The sequence below is a fragment of the Engystomops pustulosus genome, unplaced genomic scaffold, assembly GCF_040894005.1.
Source record: "Engystomops pustulosus unplaced genomic scaffold, aEngPut4.maternal MAT_SCAFFOLD_729, whole genome shotgun sequence".
Classification (NCBI taxonomy): Eukaryota; Metazoa; Chordata; class Amphibia; order Anura; family Leptodactylidae; genus Engystomops; species Engystomops pustulosus.
This window is the reverse complement of record NW_027285608.1, coordinates 1-12139: the sequence shown is the minus strand read 5'-3', so window position 1 is coordinate 12139 and position 12139 is coordinate 1. Positions and strand designations below refer to the sequence as shown.

Below are 12139 nucleotides of genomic sequence, written 5' to 3'. Positions count from 1 at the left end.
AGCGTTTCTCTAAAACCTGCTGTCCGCAGATGACACTTGGTGGAGGTGGTAGAGGTTAGCCAGGCGTCGGTGAAGTCTGGTTACCCGATGCCGATTTCCCGGAGCAACCACCTGAATTTTTAAAGCAGCTCTGGATGTGAAAGGAGGCCGAGACAAATTACCATAAAACGAGTGGGGAGAAGTATTTACCAAGTTATTACATTGTCCACGCTCCCGCTGATGGTAACGACTGGCGGTCAGGAGACGGGTACATAGCGCCTTCTCCTCTCCGGCTTCGAGACTCTAAACTTTCTTTTTTTTTCTCGGCCTCTCGTAAAGAAAATGCTGAGAGTAAACAAGCAATTTAAAAGCAGAAAATAGCTTCTGCCTCTGTCAACAGCGTGTTTATTCTCTGCAAGAGATAAAAAAGTTCACTTTTCTGATATTCGGATCAAGATAAGTCAGTAAACAAGATTAATACAGCGTGGAAAGGGTTGTCAGCAGCCCCGGCGCAGGAAATCAGGGGCCTGTACATAGCAGAGAGCACAAACCGAATAAAAGTGTCAGCTCCTCCATGCCATAATGTGATCATGGGACCTCTAACAAAGCATGACATAGGCAACACTCGCTGGAGAAAATGGATTACTGGATTCCTGGGATACCCACCGGAATAGCATGAAAACTTCATTTTCAGATTAATCCAGGATGTAACTCTGCAGCGGAGCGCCGGCTTCAAGGTTTGGGTTTCAATTCCCGGCCAATGTAACTGGCAGCTAATTTAATTGTCCATCTCTCCTTGTCATTTTTTATTTTTTTTCCCGTTGGAGGGTGGAGTTATTATTTTTGTGGAATTTAAATTTTTTAGATTTTACATTTGAATTTTTTTTTTTTTTTTTTTTTACAAATAAATAATCCAAATTTAGAAACTCCAAAAAAAAATTCCAAAAAAACTTAAAATTTATTTTTTTGTAATAAGTTTGAAAAAAGTTTTTAGTTAAAACAAAAGAAAAACAAGAAAAAGAATGTATTAACAACATTTGCTTCTAATAAGTTATAATATAATTTTTTTAAAATAATAAATTAAATGTGCTTTACCATTACAAAGGAATCTGGTCCATAAATGTCTACTTTTGTTTTGTTTTTCTTTTATAATTTTTTTCTTATCTGGGTTTAGTGATCTGGTCAATAATAAGAAAATTCCCTACCTTAGGTTGTGTGCACTAATATTTCTCTGACACTGTGTCTGACTGGCCCACCAGAGAATCGGATGATCCTCCGGTGGGCCCAACCCAACACTACAACTGAAAGAAACCGCAAAACACAATCTAATTTGGAGTGATGTAGAGTCATGATTATGGTTGGTTCTGCTGATTCGCAGGAAGGAGGGACTCCTTGCATTTTGTATCACTGTGTTTAGTCCATGAATTCTGGCCAGCCCATGGGCTGTGATTCACAGACCGACCACATTCTTCGTTCTGTTTTGGTCCTTAAACTGGGCACACATGTAGCCTAATTGCTGCCAGAAACCTTATTGACTGGTCGGTTTCATACAGTGATTTTTATGACGACCTACCTCGGTCAACCCTTCCCCATTTCCCTACCACCACAACTCTACAACCTTCTCCATCTAAATTAAGGCTGGTTCCTACTGCAATCAATTTTGGTGTGGGCTGTCCCCATTCCCACATGCCTTCTCTAAGCCTGATGTCCCCTTCGAGCAGTATTTGCCTTAGCAACCCGAATGCTGCAGCAGATCCCGGGCTGCAGTGCTAGGACCTTGTTGAAGGTCATCACTTGGATCTAGGGTGCATGAATCATCTGCTGGTAGTAGTCATGGACGTGGTGCTGGAATCAGACAAGATGTACAGCTGTATGTGTAGTAGTGTTACGTTGAGAGGATCTTCTGGGTTTTTTTTTTGGTTGACATCTCGAAAAGTTCTCCCTTATAACAACTGCCGCTCTATCCGGTCATTTTACAATTATGATAATTTGGCTTTAATAACACTCAAATTCCAACAACACTAGAGAAGATATTTGCTCTCTGCCCTCAAGCATCATTTAGTTTGCGGAGCTGCTCCCCGGCCTGTTTAGACGGAGACAAACGGTCAACTGGGCTCCTGAGCAGCAATTTATACACAGCAGGAGGAACTCCGCACAGCACTAGACCGAGCAAATAATGGCCTCCTAATTCTACAACCATCATGATTACAGCCAAGCGATGAGGCCGCTCCAAGGAAGCTACATTACAGTTCTCTAAGGTTTATCTGCTGAAGCCAAGACATGTTACAGATTCCTTAATTTAGACTCCTTGTATGGGCAGAGTAATCAGAACTCTCACTGCCAATCACTGTGTGTGGGCGGAGTAATCAGAACTCTCACTGCCAATCACTGTGTGTGGGAAGAGTAATCAGGACTCTCACTGCCAATCACTGTGTGTGGGTGGGGTAATCAGGACTCTTACTACCAATCACTGTTTGTGGGCAAAGTAATTAGGACTCTCATTGACAATCACTGTCTCTGGGCGGAGTAATTAGGACTCTCACTGCCAAACACTGCATGGGAAGAGTAAACAAAATTCTCACTGTGTGTGGGTGGGTTAATCGGGATACTTCCTGTCAATCACTGTGTGGGCAGAGTAATCAGGATTCTCCTTACCAATCACTGTGTGGGCAGAGTAATCAGGACTCTCCTTACCGATCACTGCTTGTGGGCGGGGTGATCAGGACTATTGTCAATAATGTGTGGGTGGGGTAATCGGGGCTCTCCCTGTCTTTGCTAGAAGTCCTTTCAGTATTTGATGTGCTCCAGATTGTATAAACTTGAGGTTATCTTGAACTACGTTTTTCTTATCATTTTCCATATTATCCTCTACGAATTATTTTAATGTATGCATCAATTTGTGATTTCTCTGCAGATCAGTAGCCCCGGGTCCAGCACCAATGAACGGCTGGTACACTTCCCACCGGATCCTCATCATCACGAGTAAGTTCTCTACAATCGGCCTCCTGTCTAGATGGTTTGTTCCAGACACTTAGGTGCTAGAGCTCATCTTGGACCAGAACGGGTTAAACCCCCGCACTTCACTTCCATCTCGTACATTATAATTCCGAGCCGGCGTCTTATAATTCACACCGTCACAAATCATATTTTGTAAGCAGCTACAGCGTCAGACCCCTGGTCCTGTAAGAGGTATCGATTGGCGAAAGTGGGTCACCTGCCGCGAATAAATCTGTTGTGATCCCCCCGCACCCCCCCCCTCTTTTATTGCCGTATTGTTATCTGTCCTTTGGGATTCAGAATTTTTATGCAAAAGGTCAGAGCACTTTACATCCCCTACAAATATAGCCAGTTCAGTGGTTAAACGCAGGAGCAATTAATTATGCCGCGCGTTGGAATAAGATACGGTTGACTGGGGGAATAATGTGGATGTCAAACTTGGACTTTCACAAAGCATTTGACTAGGGTTCTGCATCTGAGATTAATGACTAGCATCAATTCTCATGAACTTACAGCTATAACAAAAGAGCCTTCCCGCTAACCGGCTTCTACGCGGGAATCGGCAGCAGCAAAATGGCTGGAAGGGAATGCCAGAGGGGGCCGCTGCTCAGGCTTCTCCTTCGCGAACCAAAATAATGACCCCCCCCCCCTTAGCACCTTTCAAGGTCACAAATTTGGGGCACCATAGACCGCATTGTGTAGGAGTCGTACCCGTTGACTCTTATGGCATCCGGCTCCATCAAAGTTTTGAACGGCTTTTCATAAATTGACTAAGTAACAACGTAACATATCGTGTCCCGAGTAAAAGGCTTCCTTCTCCACTTACTTTGGCTTTTATCGTCCTCAAGTCTTTTTTCTACTAATACCCTTATTTTGACGTAATAGCCTCTTGGAAAACTGTGGATTTATGCGTAATTTATGTGTTAACTTGCGTTCTCACTCATTTAAAAAAAAAAAACACAACTTTACAATCCCAGAATAAGCCTTTAAAGGACCGCTACCACCAGGATGAAGGATTGTAAACCAAACACACTGACGTACTGCTGTGTTCCCACTCTCTCGGGTTCTGCTTTTCTTTCAGCTTTTTAGGGCTTTGTTTTTACAAAAAAAAAAGGTCTTAGAAAATATGCAAATGACCCTGAATGGCTTCGGGCTCCATAGATGTCAATGGAGCCTGGAGCCCTTAAGGCTCATTTGCATAATATTTCCAACTTTTTTCCTATTAATATAAGGACATTAGAAGATGAAGCACAGATCCTGCTAGAGCGGGCGCACACCAGTGTGTCAGTATGCTTGGTTTACAATCCTTCATCCTGGTGGTAGGTGTCGTTTAAAAGTCTGGATAAAGGGTTGGGCATTGTCCTACAGGCCACTATCCGAGAGGAGGCGCTGGAGGCGTGGCTTTCAATTTTTTTTGGATTAGTGAATGGTTGGTTAACCCATTATTACACCAGTGATGACTGAGGGGAGGATACACCTACAGCCACCCCTCACATGTGGGATTGATGTTCCCTACTCCCCATACACATACACGATTGGCGTCACCTGAGAACGTGAGACTTGGCCGGACGCGCGTGAAAACATCTTCGACGCGTCTTGGAAGTGTTCAGCCGCCATAATCTGTCCCCTTCCCGGGGCCGAGATGTTTTTACTTTATTACAAATCCAATACGTGTTCCTCACGAGGCTGCGCTTTTACATGATTGCAAATCCAATATATACTGCGAAACGCGGACAAGTGCTTCAATCTTCGCTCCTTCCCAGCTCTTAAATCGGGAACTTTCCTTAATCTTGTGCGGAAAAAGCCACAACGTGGCCGACAAATTATCTCCCGGGAAGAGGGCGATTTTACTTATATGGTTATAGTACAAACCTATCCCATAAATAGGAGCAAGGCACACAGCGGGGGGTGTACCTGGTGCTCATTGACACCCCCCCCCCCCCCTGATGTGATGTCATTGGTATGGTCCATAAGCGGGGAGTGGGGGAAGGAAGGTGACAACGACTTTGAACACATTTCTGGTTCCCAAAAATCTGATACAGGCAGTCCCCGGGTTACGTAGAAGATAGGGTCCGGAGGTTTGTTCTTAAGTTGAATTTGTATGTAAGTGGAAACTGTATATTTTGTAATTGTAGATCCAGACAAAAAAAATATTGTCCCCGGTGTCAATTGGAATTTAAACATTTTTTGCTGTAATGGGACCAAGGATTATCAATAAAGCTTCATTACAGACACCTTACAGCTGATCATTGCAGCCTGGGACTATAGTAACATCCAGAGAGGTCATAGTGAGCAGAGTGTTCCATCTGTAACTAGGGGTCGTCTGTAAGTCGGGTGTCCTTAAGTAGGGGACCGCCCGTATTGGATATTTTGAATCATTGAAGTGATTATATTAACGTGTGTCCTTGTTATGTATTTTTATTTTCTTTTTAATTTTTTTTATTTTAACTTTTTTTTTCCCCCCCCCCCTTCTCCGAAGCCACTGGTTCAGTCCTGGAACGAGAAAGGATCACAGTCCGGTGAGTGGGGTTACTGTCGTTGGGAAATGTTACATTGTATCGGGTACCAAATACTCTTCTTATGTAAGGGGCTTCTGATGCCTCTGACGTGTTTGTGTGGGTTTCCTCCGGGTCCTCCGGTTTCCTCCCACACTCCAAAAACATACTGGTAGGTTGATTAGATTGTGAGCCCCATTGGGAACAGGGACTGATTTGGGAAGCGCTGTGCAGCGCTGCGGAATAGGTGTGCGCTATATAAAGAATTATTATTCTAAAGGAAATCTGCAGTCGTGAATGCACCTGTATAAGCGGATTCCTCTGTTCATGTTGATGCAGGATCCGTATTTTAAATTCCCTTTTATGGTCTCTCTTTCTCTAAAAGTACTTGTTAAAATATGCAAATTAGCAGCATGTGCCTTTGAGTAGGCAGGATTAAAGGGGTTGGAAAACATAGCTGCTTTCTAAAAGAAACAGCGCCACTCCTGACCATAGGTGGTGCGTGGTATTGCAACTAAGCTCCATTCATTTCTATAGAGCTGCAGTACCAGCACTGACCATGGTTAGGTGCGGGGGTGTAATTTGAAGAAAGCAGCCATTTTATTTATTTTTTTTTAACCTTTGGACAACCCCTTTAACATCACATACTGTGCGGCCACAGATATGTCCTTTAATTCCTTTACAGGGGCAAAGATTATAAATAGTAAAAGTTCCCCTTCCAGGGAGATGTCTTGGAGCTATTGGCAAATTTTTCGGATGACCCAGGAGGTAGAGCGCCCCCGGTGGTGGCACCTTTGGGTTTTTTGCTATCCTGTAGGACTCGCTGACTTATGTCCAGAACCAGGAGTCTGGGGTGAACAGCACAAAGAAGGATGCAACTGGAAACTTCAAAGAATCCAATAGTAATAATGTGGCGTCCATTATTAACCCCTTAGACTAAGGTCAGCCGCTCTGGTGTTATTAACCCCTTAGACTGGATGCAGATCAGCTGCTCAGGTGTTATTAACCCCTTAGACTGGATACAGGTCAGCAGCTGGGTGTTATTAACCCCTTAGACTGGATGCAGGTCAGCCACTCAGTGATATTAACCCCTTAGACTGGATGCAGGTCAGCCACTCAGTGTTATTAACCCCTTAGCCTGGATGCAGGTCAGCCGCTCAGTGTTATTAACCCCTTAGCCTGGATGCAGGTCAGCCGCTCAGTGTTATTAACCCCTTAGGCTGGATGCAGATCAGCCGCTCAGTGTTATTAACCCCTTAGACTGGATGCAGGTCAGCCACTCAGTGTTGTTAACCCCTTAGACTGGATGCAGGTCAGCCACTCAGTGATATTAACCCCTTAGACTGGATGCAGGTCAGCCGCTCAGTGTTATTAACCCCTTAGACTGGATACAGGTCAGCAGCTGGGTGTTATTAACCCCTTAGACTGGATGCAGGTCAGCCACTCAGTGATATTAACCCCTTAGACTGGATGCAGGTCAGCCGCTCAGTGTTATTAACCCCTTAGACTGGATGCAGGTCAGCGGCTCAGTGTTATTAACCCCTTAGACTGGATGCAGGTCAGCCGCTCAGTGTTATTAACCCCTTAGACTGGATGCAGGTCAGCCGCTCAGTGTTATTAACCCCTTAGACTGGATACAGGTCAGCAGCTGGGTGTTATTAACCCCTTAGACTGGATGCAGGTCAGCAGCTCAGTGTTATTAACCCCTTAGACTGGATGCAGGTCAGCCGCTCAGTGTTATTAACCCCTTAGACTGGATACAGGTCAGCAGCTGGGTGTTATTAACCCCTTAGACTGGATGCAGGTCAGCCGCTCAGTGTTATTAACCCCTTAGACTGGATGCAGGTCAGCCGCTCAGTGTTATTAACCCCTTAGACTGGATGCAGATCAGCGGCTCAGTGTTATTAACCCCTTAGACTGGATGCAGGTCAGCGGCTCAGTGTCTCTCCCGAGCAGCGTGTCCTTTGTATTCCTGGCCAGTGGAGTGCACTGTATTCTCATAAATCAGCCCATTATTGTTTGTATATTTATACATGACATTTCCCGGTGTTTTAAATTCTAAGAGCGAAAGGGCGATCCTTCATCACATCTAAGATAAAGGTGTCCGGCGTCTCCTCTGACGGCTGCCTGGTATAATGTGCGCCCAGCCTCACAGGGGCAGAGAGGAGCCTTCTCCGGCTGTCGCCTATCACCTTCCATCTTTACTCATCTCTCCCCGATATCCATTGCACGGCAAGGAGCCAGGAAGAACAGGAAGGGGTTTCTTACATGGAGAAATAATTTTCACTAAATATAGTAGATACGGGTTTAGGTCTATACAGAACTTTTCATCTTTTTAATATATTTTTGGGAAAAAAAATAATAAAAAATTAAATTGTCCCTTCTGCACTTTCAATCTAAAGTTATGACATTTAGGTTAATTTTAGAAGACAAAGATATTTCTTGAGTAAATAATTGTCCCATATGACTGTTTTTACCCTGCCATGTAGCAATTTATTTGTATATATTGCGGGAGAGGTGTCACTGTATATTTCTATAATCTATCTATCTATCTCATATCTATCTATCTATCTCATATCTATCTATCTATATATCTCATATCTATCTCATATCTATCTATCTATCTACCTATCTATCTCATATCTATCTCATATCTATCTATCTATCTATCTCATATCTATCTATCTCATATCTATCTCATATCTATCTATCTATCTATCTATCTATCTATCTATCTATCTCATATCTATCTATCTATCTATCTATCTCATATCTATCTATCTATCTATCTATCTATCTATCTATCTATCTCATATCTATCTATCTCATATCTATCTATCTCATATCTATCTATCTATCTATCTCATATCTATCTATCTATCTATCTATCTATCTCATATCTATCTATCTATCTATCTATCTATCTATCTCATATCTATCTATCTATCTATCTATCTATCTCATATCTATCTATCTATCTATCTATCTCATATCTATCTATCTCATATCTATCTATCTCATATCTATCTATCTATCTATCTCATATCTATCTATCTATCTATCTATCTATCTATCTATCTATCTATCTCATATCTATCTATCTATCTATCTATCTCATATCTATCTCATATCTATCTATCTCATATCTATCTATCTATCTATCTATCTATCTATCTCATATCTATCTATCTATCTATCTCATATCTATCTATCTATCTATCTATCTATCTCATATCTATCTATCTATCTCCTATCTATCTATCTCATATCTATCTATCTATCTATCTATCTATCTCATATCTATCTATCTATCTATCTATCTATCTCATATCTATCTATCTCATATCTATCTATCTATCTATCTCATATCTATCTATCTCATATCTATCTATCTATCTCATATCTATCTACCTTATATGTGCTGAAAACCCAAACTCGGCTTATACTCGAGTAAAAAATATATAGGTTTTACCAGGTTTTTGTGGTAAAATTAGGGGCCTCGGCTTATACTTGGGTCGGCTTATACTCGAGTATATACTGTATCTATCTCATATCTATCTATCTCATATCTATCTATCTATCTCATATCTATCTATCTATCTCGTATCAATCTATCTATCTCGTATCTATCTATCTATCTATCTATCTATCTATCTATCTATCTATCTATCTATCTCATATCTATCTATCTATCTATCTATCTCATATCTATCTCATATCTATCTATCTCATATCTATGTCATATCTATCTATCTATCTCATATCTATCTCATATCTATCTCATATCTATCTATCATTTTTGAAGCTTGGATATTCCTAATGTATATTAGCAGTACAGAGATTATAGTTTAGAGGGGAAAAAAAAAATATATATATATATCACTCATAGAGATGAGATAAATGTGACATAGGTTTGTGAATGTGAAGTAGATTGATAGATAGATGGATAATTCTGCACAGAGAGTCCATAGTGAATCTACACGTCTTACTTGGTGATCTGGCAGCGGCAGCTTTTTCCCTTTGTATTGGGTGTAATAGATTGATATTAGATCCATGTGAGATCCATGTTTTACAATGAATTATTCTGTAGTAGTTGGGCAGGGACTCTCATGTCTCATATCTGACGTCGGGTTAGAGGACGGGCAGGTCACAGGGTTAAGGGTACAATTAGCAGATGTCAGATTCTTGTAGGACCCAGCATGCACTAATGCCTCTTCATGTCTGCTGCCCCCTGCTGGTCTTTATTTGCAGCAGGGTGAATCATACCAATGAAGTGTGCAGCTTATTGCTGTCCACTGCTGAGCACCACGGTGGCCATTAATGGTCTGAAGCAGCCACGTTTATGTGATGCCACGTGATGCGAGACTGCCGGGGGCTTCAGACACCTTTGCTCTTCACTTGCGTGACCATTTTATATGAGAAAGTGGTAAAGCCACATGTCCAACTAACGGGAAGTCTTTCATAATTATAGAATTTCTTTGATAATTCCATAATCGAAGTTCCATAAGATTGTAAAATCTAAAAGGTAAAGATCTCCTATCACCAACCCCCCCCCCCCCCCTCTACGTCCTTGAGTGTAACTTTGGTAAAGATTGACTATGACACCGTCCAATGTGACACCGGATCCGGCGATCAGGAGCGGCGTCTCCTCCAGATATGGGAGTGTGATAAGCCCCTCGTCTCTCCTCTGTGCGGAGGGGCTCTCCATCTACATGTCCGAGACGTCTAGCAGTGATATTATATGTCAACGTGTCCATAAGACAACGCGGCGCGATATTTAGAATATTCTTACAGAATGCAAAAGCTCGTCGTCCTCTGTCACACATTACCATAAGTATGAGGAATGTAAAGTGTCTCCATGACCGGAGCCGAGGAGAATATTCCATACATGAGTAGCAGTGGCCAGTATGAAATATTAGTAAAGCCGATTTCACACATTGTATACATCCGACATTTTATAGGAGCTAATATGCAATGGCTTCCATTGTCTCTAATAGCGCCATCATAATTCTTGCTAACCACCGACTTGTCCAAAATTTTTGGGTGTAGACAAAGGGAACGTGTTTCTTAAACCACTCCATGATAACGTAACATATCTCTGAATACTGCTATTACGTTATAGCTGTACAACTATCCCTATATTGTTCTACTTCATGCCTCAAATTTTCCACAGTGATTTTGTAAAGTAGAATCTCCATATATGCAAATGACTCCCTTGTGAGTTCAGTCATCTCATTTTTTCCGAGCTGTATCCGGCATATTTATGTCCTTCCTGCTCAGAGGATTCCAGTGGGAAAGGGAAATTTGTCTTCAGCCAATCGCAAACAGCCAGTGCCTCTCTCAATCCCCTAGTTTACCCCTCTTTTAGGAATTCTTTTTAGCAAGTGATACGGTGTGAATGATGGGGCAGAGCTGAGTTCACTTGGCGGAAACAAGCTCCTTGTCAGTCAGGAAGCTGGAGGCGGTGGCGGAGCTAGAACAATATGAGTTTTCGCAGATCGGGAGTAAATTTACAAACAGGCATAACAATATGAGGATAGTTGTATTGCTGTTTAGTGGCAGTTTTCAAAGATATGTTTAATTAGTGTGGGTTATTTTTCCTGACAGGTTCCCTTTAAATCAAAGATTTTAGGTGAGAAGGAATGGACATTGACTTTTTACTTTTTTTCTCTTTTCAGCTTCTACGTGATACGCGTTCCGATCGAGGGCACAAGAAAAACTGTTCGGTCAAAACAGCGAGCAGGTGAGACGCCGCAGGGATCATAGCGAATCAATGGCTAATGCTAAGAAATTAACTCTTAATAAACATGGCTTCCGTCTGTCATAAACAGCCCCATCACTGACCTGCAATACCGGCACATGCCATGGTCAGGCGAGGCGCTGTTTTGGGAACAAAGCAGCCATGTTTATTAGATCAGGACCACCCCTTTAAAGGCTGGAAAGTGACACCGGTCATCTTCATTTTTTACACATTTTCTCAAAAATTATCCCAAATGGATATATTTTTTGTGCCGCAGAAATCGCTGCAGGTCTTCCACACTTTTTAGTCTTAAAGGGGTTTTTAGTCGTAAAGGGGTTCTCCCCACCACGTGACCATCACATAACTAAGACAGAATCGGCAATCAAATTCACTTTGTAAATTGTGCCAGATCTGTGGCCCATATTACGCAAAATTATATTTTAGATGCTGGTTACGCCTCACCAGATAGTTTTGGAAAGTTCAGTTATTAGTTTAGGCAACTTTTATTTTTCCAGTTCATCCAAAAATTCACAATTTTAAGGCAGCGTACCGCTCTTTGCCCCCTCCTTGCCTCTCTGGGACGACATCTACCTGCTGCAGAGCACCACAGAAAACACTAGTGGGCGCAGCTGAGCCAATCACATGCTAAATCCTAGTAATTGACCTTCCCTCTGGTTTCCTGTGTTTTTGGACACACACAGGAAGTGCATGGGAGCAGTACTAGCTCTGCAGGGAGCGCCCCTTTATGTGACTGGCCCCAATAATGATTTTTTTAGGACCCTTGTTCACATGTGGATATCCCACACAGAAACTTTCTTCAGTTTACTCTGCCTTCGAGCAGAGAAATCATCTTTGTATGATACGCATATGGATTCACAAAGGATTTTCCTCCAGATTCAAAGGGGAACAGAGTTATTATAAGGCCCAC

General features: G+C 42.2%; 1 long non-coding RNA gene across 1 annotated transcript; it reads left to right on the top strand.

The window, feature by feature from the left end:
• Positions 1–2891: 2891 nt before the first annotated feature.
• LOC140112374 (uncharacterized) lies at positions 2892–11214 on the top strand. Its single transcript, XR_011852642.1, has 3 exons — positions 2892–2961; positions 5456–5495; positions 11150–11214. It is a non-coding gene; the product is annotated as an uncharacterized lncRNA (long non-coding RNA).
• The last annotated feature ends 925 nt before the right edge of the window (positions 11215–12139 follow it).